The 14,056-nt window shown below is 48.3% G+C and overlaps 1 protein-coding gene across 1 annotated transcript in view; it reads right to left on the reverse strand.

Moving 5' to 3' along the window:
* Nucleotides 1-14,056, reverse strand: part of LOC147692124 (mucin-12-like) — a 587,862-nt gene that overhangs the window by 433,878 nt on the left and 139,928 nt on the right. The window lies entirely within an intron of this gene.

Genomic DNA, 14,056 nt, shown 5'->3' on the forward strand with positions numbered 1-14,056 from the left:
ACCACATCTCTTACATTCATAAGTGTTCGTACATCCATAGTCAGGCAGGGGTATCATTTGTTTGGTGCAGGTATTTAAAGTGAATAATACATAGAATACCATTTGGGGTAAGGGCTGCAGTAATCTGACAGTTATATTCCGAATCCTTCTGTGTGATCTGGGGCATCAGTTTTTTGTTCCGCCTGGCTAGTTTATGTCTTGTGGGACCTAGGAAAAATGTCTGTAGAGCTTGAAGTGTTGGAGGTACATCAGGGAAGGTAGGCTAGTGTGCCTTTACTCCTTCCTCTAGTCTGCGGTATGTAAACATGAATATGGTGACTTATTTTGTGTATAGTGCAGTCCCTCTGGCTTTACGATGGTACCCTTTGGGAACCGGTCTTGCATTCAGCCACGGCCCGTGGAGGGAGTTTCGGTTGGGCAAAGAGTCGGGGTGGGGGAGGGGCAGGTGTGGGGGGGGGGGTGCAAAAAAACGGAGTATGGATAATTGAAGGTAAGTAAACAATTTAATTAATAAAACGAATTTCGTAGCGCGCCCTGCATCGCAAAATGTTATGCAGGGTGCGCTATGAAATTTGTTTTATTTATTAAATTGTTTACTTACCTTCAATTATTCATACTTCGGTTTTTAGCACTCCCACCCTGCCCCTCCCCCGCCCGCCTTTCCGCCCCACCGAAACTCCCTCCACGGGCCGTGGCTGCTTGCATTTTGTCTATATCTGCTAGCTTGTGTGCACAGGCAGCCCCTGCCTCTTGTGTGACCGATAGTTCCGCGTGATGCGAGAGGGGAAGTAGAGGTGCATACACCGGTAATATCACTGCTAAACGGCCCAGATTATGCCAGGCTGATATGATGCAGTCTATAGTATTGATTTCAGCATTAGGAGTGCCTCGTGTGGTGTGTGACAGGATGCTTTTCAGAGCGGTACAAAAGGGGGTGGTGATGGACGGAGCATCTGAACCAATCAAACACTCACACCCAGTCAACAGATCTGGGGTTAATCCATCACCGTTTTTTAGCCCAATCTGCCACCCCAGTTCAGACATGGCCATATGCAAATCAGTCTGACCCTGTGCCTCATGGGAACAGTCCAGCCCAAACTGCCAAGCCATGCCTTCCCTGGACGTGAAACAAGCTTCTGAGAACCGGTTTCTGGCATTTCAGCTGTCTTCAGCCCGGCTTGCTTGAATCCAGTGGCAAAGTGAGAAAGGGACTCACGTCTAAGCATACCCTGCCAACTTATTGCAAACAAAGTGGTACAAAAGGGGGTGGTGATGGGCGGAGCATCTGAACCAATCAAACACTCACACCCAGTCAACAGATCTGGGGTGAATCCATCACCGTTTTTTAGCCCACTCTGCCACCCCAGTTCAGACATGGCCATATGCAAATCGATTGATTGATTGATTGAAGGCTTTATTTCGATATAAAAGAATATCATAAAAGCATAATACAATGGATTAAAATCAATATTCACATGCACATTCAATTTACACAATAAAAACATTGTAAAAGCAGTTAAGACAAGTATTAAATTGACAAAGCAAGCCTTTTTAAACGAATTAACCAAGACCATTTTAGGAACTTGGATACACCACAAAAAATAAAGTGCGTGTGTCAGACATTAAAATACATAGGGCCATTTTGTGTTGCCGAGTGCCCAAATGACTACATAGTGGTTTAAGCCACCGCCACCTAGGGGCTAAATAGGCCGGACATTAAAAAAAAGATGGGCAACAGACTCAACACGCGTTGGACATGATGCACAGAAAGGAGATCGCTGATAGGGAGTTTTCCACCATGCTAACAATTCGTTTACATGAAGCGTCCCTATTCTAAATTTAAAATACAGGGCTCGATCTAGGGGGTTGGATATAATATCTAAATACAGTTCATAAGCCACCACATCCTTAATTTTCATAAAATCTAAAGTCGATTTGCAATGTTTAGAATCTGTAGAGATTTTGCAAGAGATCCAAGTCCAGTACAGTTTCTTTAGGACGGCTTTGGGGGGGGGGCAGTCCTCGACCCCCACGCCTCGCCGAGACCAATGACCCCAAGCAAACGTTTCACGTCCCTCAGCCACTTGATCTTGGACCAGCCCTCCATTAGCATCACCTCTGACAGAGCTTCTGCATATGAAGCCAACTCAGGCACACGCCACAGGCGAGCCCAGAGTAGCAAAGGACGTAGTTAGGCTTGGTCCTTAATCGATCTACAACCCAGATCCATTAAAACGGGTACGGTAGCGGTGCTCTGGGGGAGGCCCATCAAATCCTTCAAAAATTTGCACTCTGATCTAGCTAGGGCTTCAAGGTTACACGTACCCCACAGCTCCGCCCCATACAAAGTAACACTAACCCCCCTTGCTTTGTAGATCTCCACTACTGGGGCGATCAGCTTGGTTGAGGAGGAGCGTTGCACCTTTAGGAGTGCACCACCCACCCTTTTATGGCCAAGTATCATCTTTTGGATGTGCGAATTCCAGTGCATTGAGTCCGTTAAGCGGATTCCTAGGTAGTCTAATTCGGCCACCCTCTCCAAAGGCTCGGAATTCAGCACCGGGGGGGCGACCCATTTTTTTGGGGGGTTCTAAACCAAATATGTGGTTTTATTGGCGTTAATAATCAAGCCCCTTAGTGATCAGAACTCCTGGAAGCTGTTAAGGAGGCTCTGCAGGCCCATAGGAGTCTTTGAGATAAGGAGGGTATCGTCAGCAAAAAGTAATGTGGGGATACGCTTGCCCGCCAGGGACGGTGCATCTGCAGGAGTTCTAAGCAGATGCTCAACCACTCCATTCACATAAAGAGAGAACAGAGTGGGAGCGAGCACACATCCCTGACGGACACCTCTCCCCACTGGGATCCTGTCTGTTTTTTCACCGTGCGTGCCCCACCGCACCTGTGCAAAATTGTCAGCGTGGAGCCTCACCAATAAGGACAGGATATACGGTGGCAGCCCCATCTCCGACAAAACCCTCCATAGCCCCTCCCTTGGTACAAGGTCAAAGACAGTCTTCAGGTCTATAAATGCCAAGTAAAGACTGCCCTTGCCCAGCACCACCACCTTCCAGTAAAGAAGAACCAATCTAAAAGCTTGTTCTATGGTCCCTGTTCCGGACCGAAAACCAGCTTGGTCGTCCGACAGAATGTTATTGTCGTCTACCTCACTGAAGCACCCTCCCCAAAATCACTTTGCCCGCCACCTTTTGAGTTGAATCAATAAGGCTTATAGGCCTATAGTTGGCGGGATAGTCCTGACACCCCTTTTTGAATATCGGGACGACCTCTGCCCCTTTCCAAGATTCTGGGACAGGCGCGCCATTGTTGATAGCGTTAAGCAAGGAAGAAACCACCTTCTCCCACTCTTTGTAGTTAACACGCAACGGATCACCAGGTAACCCATCAGGTCCAGGAGCTTTAAGGGGCACCAGGGATTTTATTACGCTCTCAACTTCTCTAGGGGTGAATGGATCTCCTATTGTGTCCCCCTGGGGTTCAGCTGTGTAGAGACTGCTATTAACGATTAACTGAGGATTCGTCTCATCAGAGATGTAAAGGGAGAGAAAGTGGTTATACCAGGTTTGGGCTGGGATGTTACATGTAATAAGGGTGCTATCTGGTCTGTTCCTGAGTCTGATTAGGTTCAAGAACCCTCTAGAATCTCTGCCAGCACTCGCTTCCATGAGATCAGACCAATACCTATCCTCCCACTCTTTCTGAGCTGCTTTCATGCTCTGAGTATACTTTTTCCTAGCAAGCCTGATATTTGCCAGGGATTTACTTTTAACAGCAGTAATCAAGGCGGATTTATCCTCCTTGCATTTTTTAGTAAACCAGCCTGGTTGGTTCTTAAATCTCTTGTTTTTCCCGGCTGGAGGATCTCTAACTCGGAGAAGGAAGAAATTACCCATAGCGTTGGTTAAATTACAGAAAAGAGCTGTCACTTCACTGGGTATCTGGGTGGACAAGTCCAATTTGGACTGTACAGTTGCTAGGAGCGCCCCTATAGCTAGCAGTTTGCCCTCATCCATAGCGACATTGCACCACTTCAGGCGCCACCCACAATTAGTGGGTCGGGGTCGTACTACTGAAGTGTGGGCTGGTTTAGAGGGCATGTGCGCGCTAGGTTCCCCTAGCCACAAAGGGTGCAGAGTCAAGGAGAGGGGGTTGTGGTCACTATCAGCTGTGGGTGAGACCACCATATCCCGCACGAAGCTCCACAGGTTAACGTCGATGAGAATATAATCTATCCTCGATGTGTGATGCGCCCTATTGTAGGTATGGGCTCCCACAGGATCTGAGGGCGTCCTCCCGTTCACAGCCCTCAGGCCATATTCCAGGGTCAGGAAATTAAGTTGTATGGCCCTTTGGGACCACCTCCTGATGGGTGGAATAGTTAAAGTGGGAATTCCACTCTTGGCATCTTCTTCGGCAAGGCCTAGGATGTCCTCCGTAGCAAGGGGCTCAAAAGTGCAATTGAAGTCCCCCGCAACCAGGACATGAGGTCTAGCTGTCTAAGAACGACCTCCAGGCCTGTAACTGTGGGTGACTGTAAGCCTCTGTTCGGCCCCCTGGCATAGATGTTAATAATGTACAGGGTGATCCCTCTCTGGGGCCCCTTGAGTGAAATTCTGAGTACATCAGGGGAGTTGGACGCATGCCGCACGACTTTGCACCCCAGTGAGACGTCAACCCATCTGAGAAGTCCACCTGAGGGGCGACCCTTCCCTGAGGGGGAGGGAACAGAGGGTATGAAGAACGATGAGTACCCCACCTTATGGCAGGGTTCCCTGCTCCATGTTTCTTGGAAAATACAAATTGAGAGGGCCTCCACAAGGGTATTCCAGTCGGGAAGGTCCAGCTTCCTAGAGATGCCCGCAATGTTCCAGCTGAGAATCCTGAGAAACGGATCCGCCACAGCCGGCTCCGTGCGGGACTCAGACCCAAGTATGGCCGCCCGCCCTAAAATAGTTAGTGGTAAGCCCTCTCTCGTGGACCTTGCAATATAGGTAGTAGCAAGACCAGATGACGAGTCTAAAGGCTGTCTAAGGCGTGGGGGAATGGAGTCAGAGGGACTGCCTGAAGCGGGCTGTGACTGGAGATTGTCGGTAGATGATTCCGGGACACAGATCGTACTCAGACGAAGGGGTGTGTCCCAGGAGCAAGTATCATTTCAGTACCCAAAAGCCCTCGAGTGGTTCGTTGGCCAAGCGTGAGGTAGGTAGGGAAGAGAGTAGTGGTGGTACTCCGGAGGGATGAAACCATGCCTCCCACCCCACCCTTGATGACTAACATTTGGGAAGCCTGACGGTCTAGCGTACAAATAGCTCAAATCTACTAAACCAATACCCTCCCCTCCCTAGCCTTGCTGCTGTTTGCAGATGAATGGGGCAACCCTGGCATCCTTGAAATTCACCACCATGCAATCCCCCTGGAGATGCTTGGGTCCGTATCCTACCCACCCTACCCTTCTATCATTTAGAATCTGGCCATCCAGCTTGTTAGGCAGTGGTCTGTTCGCTCTCAACCAGTGCATGGCTTTATTTTTAAGCGCCTGGTAAGGTTCATGCTGGTCAGCCTTCAGTGGCGGGACGTTAGTAAGAACAGCGACATAGGGCTGACAATCAGGTGGGAGGTTTACAGGGAGGATCTAGCAGCCTCAGTGAAAGACTGGGCAGGCTGCTGGGAGGCAGGTGCGGACTTAAGGCTATTTGTGCTAGGTTGTTCTAAGAGGATTTTAGGGTCTTTCCTTGAGCGCGGTGCTTTCGCCCTCGTAGTGGTAAGTCCTTTCGGATTTGTGACTGAGGGAACAGAACTAACTGAATGTTGACCCTGAACCGTCGGGGACTAGTGTCGGGAGGGAGCATGGTAGGCGGAGTAGAAACTGATTCAACCTGTACAGCGCCCTGGTGCGCAGACCCCTGAGGATAGGCCTTTTTTTGGGAGGGTTGAGGCGGTGAGAGCTCAGGAGCTAAAATGTCTCCATGAGATCTAACCTGCTCGCTCTCTCGCAAATTGTTTTTGGCCTGCAATTTTATCAAGGATTTGAGAGAGAAAAAATTATCTAGAGTTGACTGCTTGAATCTGTCTAAACGATCTGCAATATCCTTAACCCTTTGTAGTACGGGGAGGATAAGGGACCTTACTAACTTCTCAATCTGCTCTATAGGGGGAGAGGGCAAGGGCAGATCGGATGTAGGAAAGCTCTCTGCTAAACTCTCCAGATGAGAAACTGGGTTGGGCTGGGCAGGGGTCATGCTAACTTCTACAGATGGAAACAAAGGGCGTACCCTCCCCGGCACCGCAAATTCCTCACCACCACTAGTATGTTTAGCTTTAAACTTTTTAGAGAGTTTGGGCGGCCCACCCCTTGAGTTGATGGCAAATCTTTTCCTCTTGAGGGCATGAAATCTTAGGCCCCCGCCACCCACTGTTTTTCCTTTTGGGAGAGGAGTGCAAGCGACACTAGACACAGGGGGATTCATTTTATCGGCCATGGGAACTAAAGGCAGAACCGATGGCAGAGTGGACTCTGGGGCTTAAAGGAGGCAGGAAACTCTAACCTTGAAACAACTACCCCATTCAGCCTGTCCAGGCTAGCCCTGATAGCGCCTATACTATCGTGTTCAGGAGCCTGCAGCGCTTCAACATCACGCATATTATTGTTAGCTGGAGATGTTATTCGTGCTATGGCCCCTAAGGAGGAACGCTTGGGAGAGAGAGGTTCAAGAGACAATCTACGTTCAGTGGCTGCAATTTCCTTTTCTAGCACAGAGAAAGCACGAGTTATAAAATTTTCCAAAGTCCCATTTATGCTCCCGCCCCCCCGCCTTTCTACCTTTTCCCGATCTAGTAGTCATGGGCATGGGCAATGAAACACCAGAGTAGAGCAAACGTCCCCCCACAGTAACAGGAAACTAAGTGGATGAGGCTGAGTTTACAAATCGAGGCAAGAATCCAGGAGGCACAAGATGTAAAGGGGGTGGCCCAAGCCAGCCTTATCCGGCCTATGACGGCCTTGGACGGTCCCGCCCTTGTCCCGGGCTTCTCCCGGGACGCTCCCGCGCAGCGGTGACCCGGATGCTAAATGTAGGTCATACGGCTTTCTGTGGGCGGGGCTGACAAGGGAGGCGTGACCAGATGTGCTCGGTCTGGCAGGGACTCCTGGGAGAGTGAGTCCCTGCTTGCGCCTACCAGAGCCCGCTCGATGGTACAAAGTCCCCCGCACGTCCGCTCTCCTGAATCCTAGTAAAGATATGTCCCTGCAAACACCAGACGACGAAGCGGCACCCGTGGAGCGGGTGCGGCGAGTTGTTGGCACAATCCTCTGTCAGGACACAATCCGCTATTCAAGCTCCTTTCCCGGCAGAACAAACAAGTTGGTGGCCCACTGGCAGGGGGAAACAGGTTATTTTAATTACACACGGCGTTCTGTGGGCGGGGCTGACAAGGGAGGCGTGACCAGGTGTGCTCGGTCTGGCAGGGACTCCTGGGAGAGTGAGTCCCTGCTTGCGCCTACCAGAGCTTGCTCGATGGTACAAAGTCCCCCACACGTCCGCTCTCCTGAATCCTGGTAAAGATATGTCCCTGCAAACACCAGATGACGAAGCGGCACCCGCGGAGCGGGTGCGGCGAGTTGCTGGCACAATCCTCTGTCAGGTCACAATCCGCTATTCAAGCTCCTTTCCCGGCAGAACAAACAAGTTAGTAGCCCATCAGTCTGCCCCAGTGCAAATCAGTCTGACCCTGTGCCTCATGGGAACAGTCCAGCCCGAACTGCCAAGCCATGCCTTCCCTGGACCGGAAACAAGCTTCCGAGAACCGGTTTCTGGCATTTCAGCCGTCTTCAGCCCGGCTTGCTTGAATCCAGTGGCAAAGTGAGAAAGGGACTCACGTCTGAGCATACCCTGCCAACTTTTTGCGAACAAAGATGTACAAAAGGGGGTGGTGATGGACGGAGCATCTGAACCAATCAAACAGTCACACCCAGTCAACAGATCTGGGGTTAATCCGTCACCGTTTTTTAGCCCACTCTGCCCCCCCAGTTCAGACATGGCCATATGCAAATCAGTCTGACCCTGTGCCTCATGGGAACAGTCCAGCCCGAACTGCCAAGCCATGCCTTCCCTGGACCTGGGCATGCCTTCCCTGGACAGTTGATGGACAGAATGCCGAACAATGTCATACATTCACCCCAGTACAGAGATCTGGGCCTAAATGCATCGTTTTTTTGCACTCCACACCACCCCAGTTCAGATGGTGGAAAAAAACAATGGATTTAGGCCCAGATATCTGTAAAGGGGTGAATGTATGACATTGTTCTGCATTCTGTCCATCAACTGTTGTTTTTGCATTTGTCACCCCGAGTGGGAAGGGTATGCTCAGACGTGAGTCCCGTGCTCTCCACACCACTGGAGTCAAGCTATCCTAGCTGATGACGGCCAATAGCCAGAAACCGGTCCTAGGATGCTTGATTCTGGTCCTGGGAAGACATGGCTTGGCAGTTCGGGCTGGACTGTTCCCATGAGGCACAGGGTCAAGGCTGATTTGCATATGGCCATGTCTGAACTGGGGTGGTGTGGAGTGCAAAAGAACAATGGATTTAGGCCCAGATCTCTGTACTGGGGTGCATGTATGACATTGTTCTGCATTCTGTCCAGCAACAGTTGTTTTTGCATTGATCACTCAGGCACAGCAGCCCCACAGCGCTGCCCGACTCCACCGAGCAATATTTTACTATTTTACCCTGCACACCTTCCTCTCTTATGTCATATATTTTAAGAGCATTAATACAAAGGACTGGAAGGAGGGCCTAAGGGGATATTTAAGGACCATGCAATGCTACAACCCCCAACAAATACAGTCAGTATACAAAATGTAGCAGTGGGTCACAAAAACAATATGAACTAACTAAGTGTCTGAAAGCAAAAGCTAAACAACACAAATAGGAAATAAACCGATATTGTGACTAAGTGATAAGACAAATGGGTACTCCTTCTTCGTGAGAAAAATATACCCATCAGTTGTCGATCGATACCGCCCTGTTCATCATCTGGGATCCTTCACACCAAGAAGGTAAGAGTTGTGCTTCTACCCACTGGGGATAGGAAAGATGTAACCAACCTATCTGACCAAAAAGGCCCAGTGTGAACTATGGTGTACCTGGGTGTAAAGTGACAACTGTAGAACAGTGCAAAAATATAGTGAAGTGAGAAAGTGCTAAATGTGACTAAAATTGGATAGTGAAGAGGGAAAAGACCACTTTAATGAAACACCTCTTTACTCTCAAATTAATAAAAAGAAGCGACAAAGCAGTAGTTTTAACAAATAACTGCTACTTGGCTTGCGAGGTCGACATGTTTCTGCAGACTACGTGGATCGCAAAAGGTATCCTGCTGCTTCATCAGGACCATTATTGCTACTGCTCAAAGTGCTTGTGAAGAAATAAAACTGATTTTTTTCACCTGGGTATTGTGTATGTCATCATTCTCCTCGCTTTTTGAAGTCCCCAGAACAATAAATGATCGGGAAACACACAAACAGACACATAGAAAGACAAACAACCAAAAAGTATTATAAGTTTGGTTAGAATACATGAAGTAATCCAACTCGAGGTCAACTCTTTTATACTCTGGTGCATGCAGAATTGCACAGATACTCTCTGGTAGGTAGAGTATAAGCTCTCACTTACCTCAATGGTAGGAGAGAAAAACTTCCTCTTACCTGGCCACAGCGCAGGTAATTAGAGCACCGCTCTAGAGGGCAAGAGTATCATAAAAAGGGATTAATATGACAAACCAGTAACACTGTTATCACAACACCGCTCATAGCACCAAGACAGCGAAGCAAATGGTGTCAATATTGGACAATAAAATATTTGGTCTTCATTACATTACACCTGGTTTCTTCGTCATATAAAAGGAGCTGTTTTAGTCGGGAAAACGTGGCGGCCAGCTAGGTTGCGGGTCGCGGATGTCGGGATGGTGACGGTGCGATAGCAGTGAAAGCGGTGCTTTGGGCTGTAATCTGTGGTGGAAAAAGAAAGCTGAATGTAATCTGGTTACCTTGAGGACAGTGGGGGAGCGAGGATTGAGTTCTGGAGCCTCCTGGGTTTTGTGGATTGCCGCAGGCGTGTGGCGTTCTGTTTCTCGGCAGCGAAGGGTCGGGCGGCTGAGAGGAGGAGCAGCGTTTGACTGGGGAGCCGCACCCGCAGAGTGGAACGGCTCTACGGTGAACGGCGTTTCTCTGTGTGGCGGCGCCTGGAAAGAAACGGTGTGGGTATTATCTCGTGGTAAGAGAAAGCCCTCGAGAAGAGCAGTGGAGTGAGTGTTGTTGTTCAGAGCCTCCCGGTCTGTCTGTTTGTTTGGAGTGCTTCTCAGTAGCGGAGGATCTGAGCAGCAGCCGAAGAGGCTTTATTGTGGACATTAGGGGCATTGTAACGGCGTTTGCACAGAACGGCTCGGGCCGCAAACGTTGTATAAAAGTTGAGGTATTATCACATACGCTGCGATTTGTGCTATAACAATGTGTTCAGTGAAACTTATGCTGTAACTATAATGACTCTATTGTGGACAGCGTTTCTTTGGGGCATTGTTGTGGCGCATGGCAGAGGCTGAGGGCCCCGGACAGCTTTGTGAAGAACCGGGGGAGGAGGAACTGCATCCAGTTACACAGTCGCGTAGTGCAAGTTGGAGAAGAGCGGCATTGGAACTGTGTAGAGGTCGTCAGGCGGCAGCCAGGGTATCGTGGAGAGGTGCTGGGGGTAGAGGGAGAGGAGAGGAATCTTTGGGAGTGACTACGCTTGAGGTAAGGGGGGCAGGAGGGGTGGTAGGACCCCCCACATTAGGTTCAACTAGCAGAGGGTTGGCTAAAGAGCAGACAAGGAGTGTTGACAAAAATAAAGTGGCTTGTAGGAAGTTGGTGGATAGCGTAGACAGTGTAGAGGGACCCCGGTACACATTAAGGAGCACATGAAGGGGTATTACTGAGGTATCATTGGGTAAGCTGAAGACCCTGCTGAAGAAGCCCTGGAAGTGCACAGTGAAAGAAGCTAAGAGTGGCAAGGGGGCGGAGCTGGACACGAAAGTAGGAAGACAGAAAAGGGTTGATTATAAGGTAGCTACAACCCCGTCACTGAATGCATATTTTAAACCTATCCCAAAGGTGCTAATATTGAAGACACAAGCTAAACTGTCAAATCAAGGCCCAGATCTTACTTCAAGAGATATAGAAACACAAGATTGGTCCCCGCACATAACTCCTAATAGGTTTCAGGCTCTTGCAATGGAGGAGGAACGGAGGCAGGTTGTGCAAGATACTGAGGAAGAGATTAAAGCAGACACCTCAATACATCTGGATATAGTGTCAACAGTTGAAGGTGGGTTGGAGGCATGGGGTGCGGTGGGGGGACTTCTGACAATAACAGAAAGCCCGCTGATGGATAACAAACACCTAGAAGAAGCTCGGGTGAACCCTGAGATAGACTGCACGGACTCTTCGATTGTGGAGCTTCTTAGAAAATTAGAGAGGGGTATTCATCAAGAGAGTATAAGAACCTCTTGCAGTTTACTGGAGGCAAAGCTGGATAAATTAGCTGCCCGCACAGAAGCGTTGGAGTCAGAGGTGAAAGTAATGCGGGAGAGAGTCTTAGATAATCATAAAGAGATTGAGGCTATCAAATTTAGAGAGCGAGAGGATGATGAGAGAGTTGAGAGACTTGAAAATATGCAGAGGCGGAATAATTTGAAAATTCTGAAGTTACCAGAGGGGAAGGAGGGGTCGGAAATAAAGAGCTATGTAGTGCAGCTACTCAAGACAGAGTTACAGTTAGAGGAAACGGAAGAGGAATTGATGCGGGATATTCAGAGGATTCACCGAGATCCTTTCTGGTTGATTCCGAACCGCTCTAAACCCAGAAAGATTCTCGTTAACTTCTTGACTTATAATTTGAAGGAGAAGGTTTTGGCATCCGCCCGTAAGAAGAAGAGTATAATTGTGGATGGAATTGCAGTGGATATAAGGTCAGATTTATCACCTGTCACAGCTAATAGGCAGTAGGAGTTAGGGAAGCGTATGGAGCCACAGTTCAATTGAAATTCCCAGCATTTTTAAAGGTAATGTGGAGGAATAAGATGCATACTTTCAGGGGAGTTGAAGAGGTGGATGCCTTTCTGGAGCAATGTCAAGGTAAATAGCAAGCAAGGAGGGGTGATTAGATAAAGGAAGGTCAGATTACTGCCCGGCACTGATATTAGTGTAAAGTAAAATGTAAATAGAGGGGTGCATCGTCACTAGGGAAATCCGCAAGGCCAAGGCCATGGGTGTTTTGATTGGGGGGAAAGGGAGGGGTAAGGGGGTGGGGGCACCGGGGTGGGGTTTGGAGGGGGGGAGGGAGAAAAGGGAAAAAATATCCTCATGAGCATTCTTGTCGCCTGGCACTGGGAGAAAGGGGTTGGTTGTTATGAGTGGGGTTAACTCTATGGAACTAAGGTTCCTTACATGGAATGTCAATGGTCTGTGAGTGAGGTCAAGGAGACAGCTGATTTTGAAGTATTTAGAGGATTCCCCTGCTCATGTGATTATATTGCAGGAGACGCACCTGTCTGAAGAGGAAAGTAACGGGATTTTTTCTGCTCAACGCTGGATTGCTAGTGCATTTTTTACACCCCAACAAATAGTGACAAAAGGTGTGGCAATTTTGATTAGGAAAGGGGTTAACATTGTTATGGAAGATAAGGTAGCAGACAAGAAAGGTAGGTGGGCGATTGCGAAATTGAGAGTGGCAGGGGAAGTGCTGGTGGTTGTTGGGTATTACGGTCCAAATCTGGATGATGAAACTCTCTTAGATGAGTTAGCTGGAGACTTGCTGGATTTTGCTGGTAAAATAATCATGGCTGTCGATTTTAACGCGGTGTTGGATTCTAAGTTAGATAGATCGGAAAATAGTAGAGCTGTGGTAAATGGTAAGATGTCAGCTAGGATAAAACTTCTCATGGAACAGCAAGGTTTATGCGATATCTGGAGAATAAAAGCAGGTCAGCAGTTAGGGTATACTTTTCATAACAAGAAGTACAACCATAGCTCCCGCATAGATTATTTTTTGATTGATGTGAGGTTGAAGGATTGGGTAACGAAGGTGGAACATCTTGGGGCCCATGTTTTGGATCACTCAGCAGTGCAAATGAGTCTAGAACTGGGGGCAGAAGGTTCGACTTCAACATGGAGATTGGATCGCACAATCCTCTTAGACAGGGACTAATTGGAAGTTCTTAGAGATGAGTTACAAGTGTTTTTAGATATAAACGTAGGATCAGCCAGACCGGAGACTTTGTGGGACACCTGTAAAGCGTTTTTGAGAGGGAGATTGGGAGCACAGGGTGCTAAAAAGAGAAGAGTGTACCACAGAAAGGTGTTGGACTTAGAGAAGGAAATCCGCTCATGGGAAACTTTAGGAGTAGGGTCGGGGGGCCATACAAGGGATGAGGAGATAAAGAATAAGCTGTTCGAATTAAAGTTTGAAATAACATCAGAGCTGTCACAAAGAGTTAAGGAAAAATGGGATGCTAGCCAGTTGGCCCACTTCTCTTATGGGGAAGGGTATAGCAAATTGCTAGCGCGGAAAGCTAAAAAGGATTTACTAAGGAACCAAATAAAAGCAATCAAAAAGATCGATTCCGGAAATATTATAACAGATGGTAGAGGAATAGCAGATGATTTTCATGAGTTTTTTGTAGGAATATATAGGGAGGAGTTGTGTCCAAAACAATCTGATATAGAAGGGTGGGTACAAGGTTTGGAACCTCTTGTTGATAATCTGGTAGGGGTGTTGAATAAGGAAATATCTCGAGCTGAGGTGGTTAAGGTCATTAAAGAGAGCAAAAGGTGGTAGGCACCAGGCCTGGATGGCCTGCCTGCTGAAGTTTATAAGGTATTGGTAGATGAGCTAGCTTCTACGTTATGTCATCTGTTTAATCAGGTTTTTACGGCTAAAGCAGCAATACCTAGTTCTTGGAATGAGGCAAGAATTTCCTTGATTCTTAAACCAGGAAAGTCACCT

Source organism: Lissotriton vulgaris, chromosome 9, assembly GCF_964263255.1.
Source record: "Lissotriton vulgaris chromosome 9, aLisVul1.2, whole genome shotgun sequence".
In the NCBI taxonomy this organism is placed as follows: domain Eukaryota; kingdom Metazoa; phylum Chordata; class Amphibia; order Caudata; family Salamandridae; genus Lissotriton; species Lissotriton vulgaris.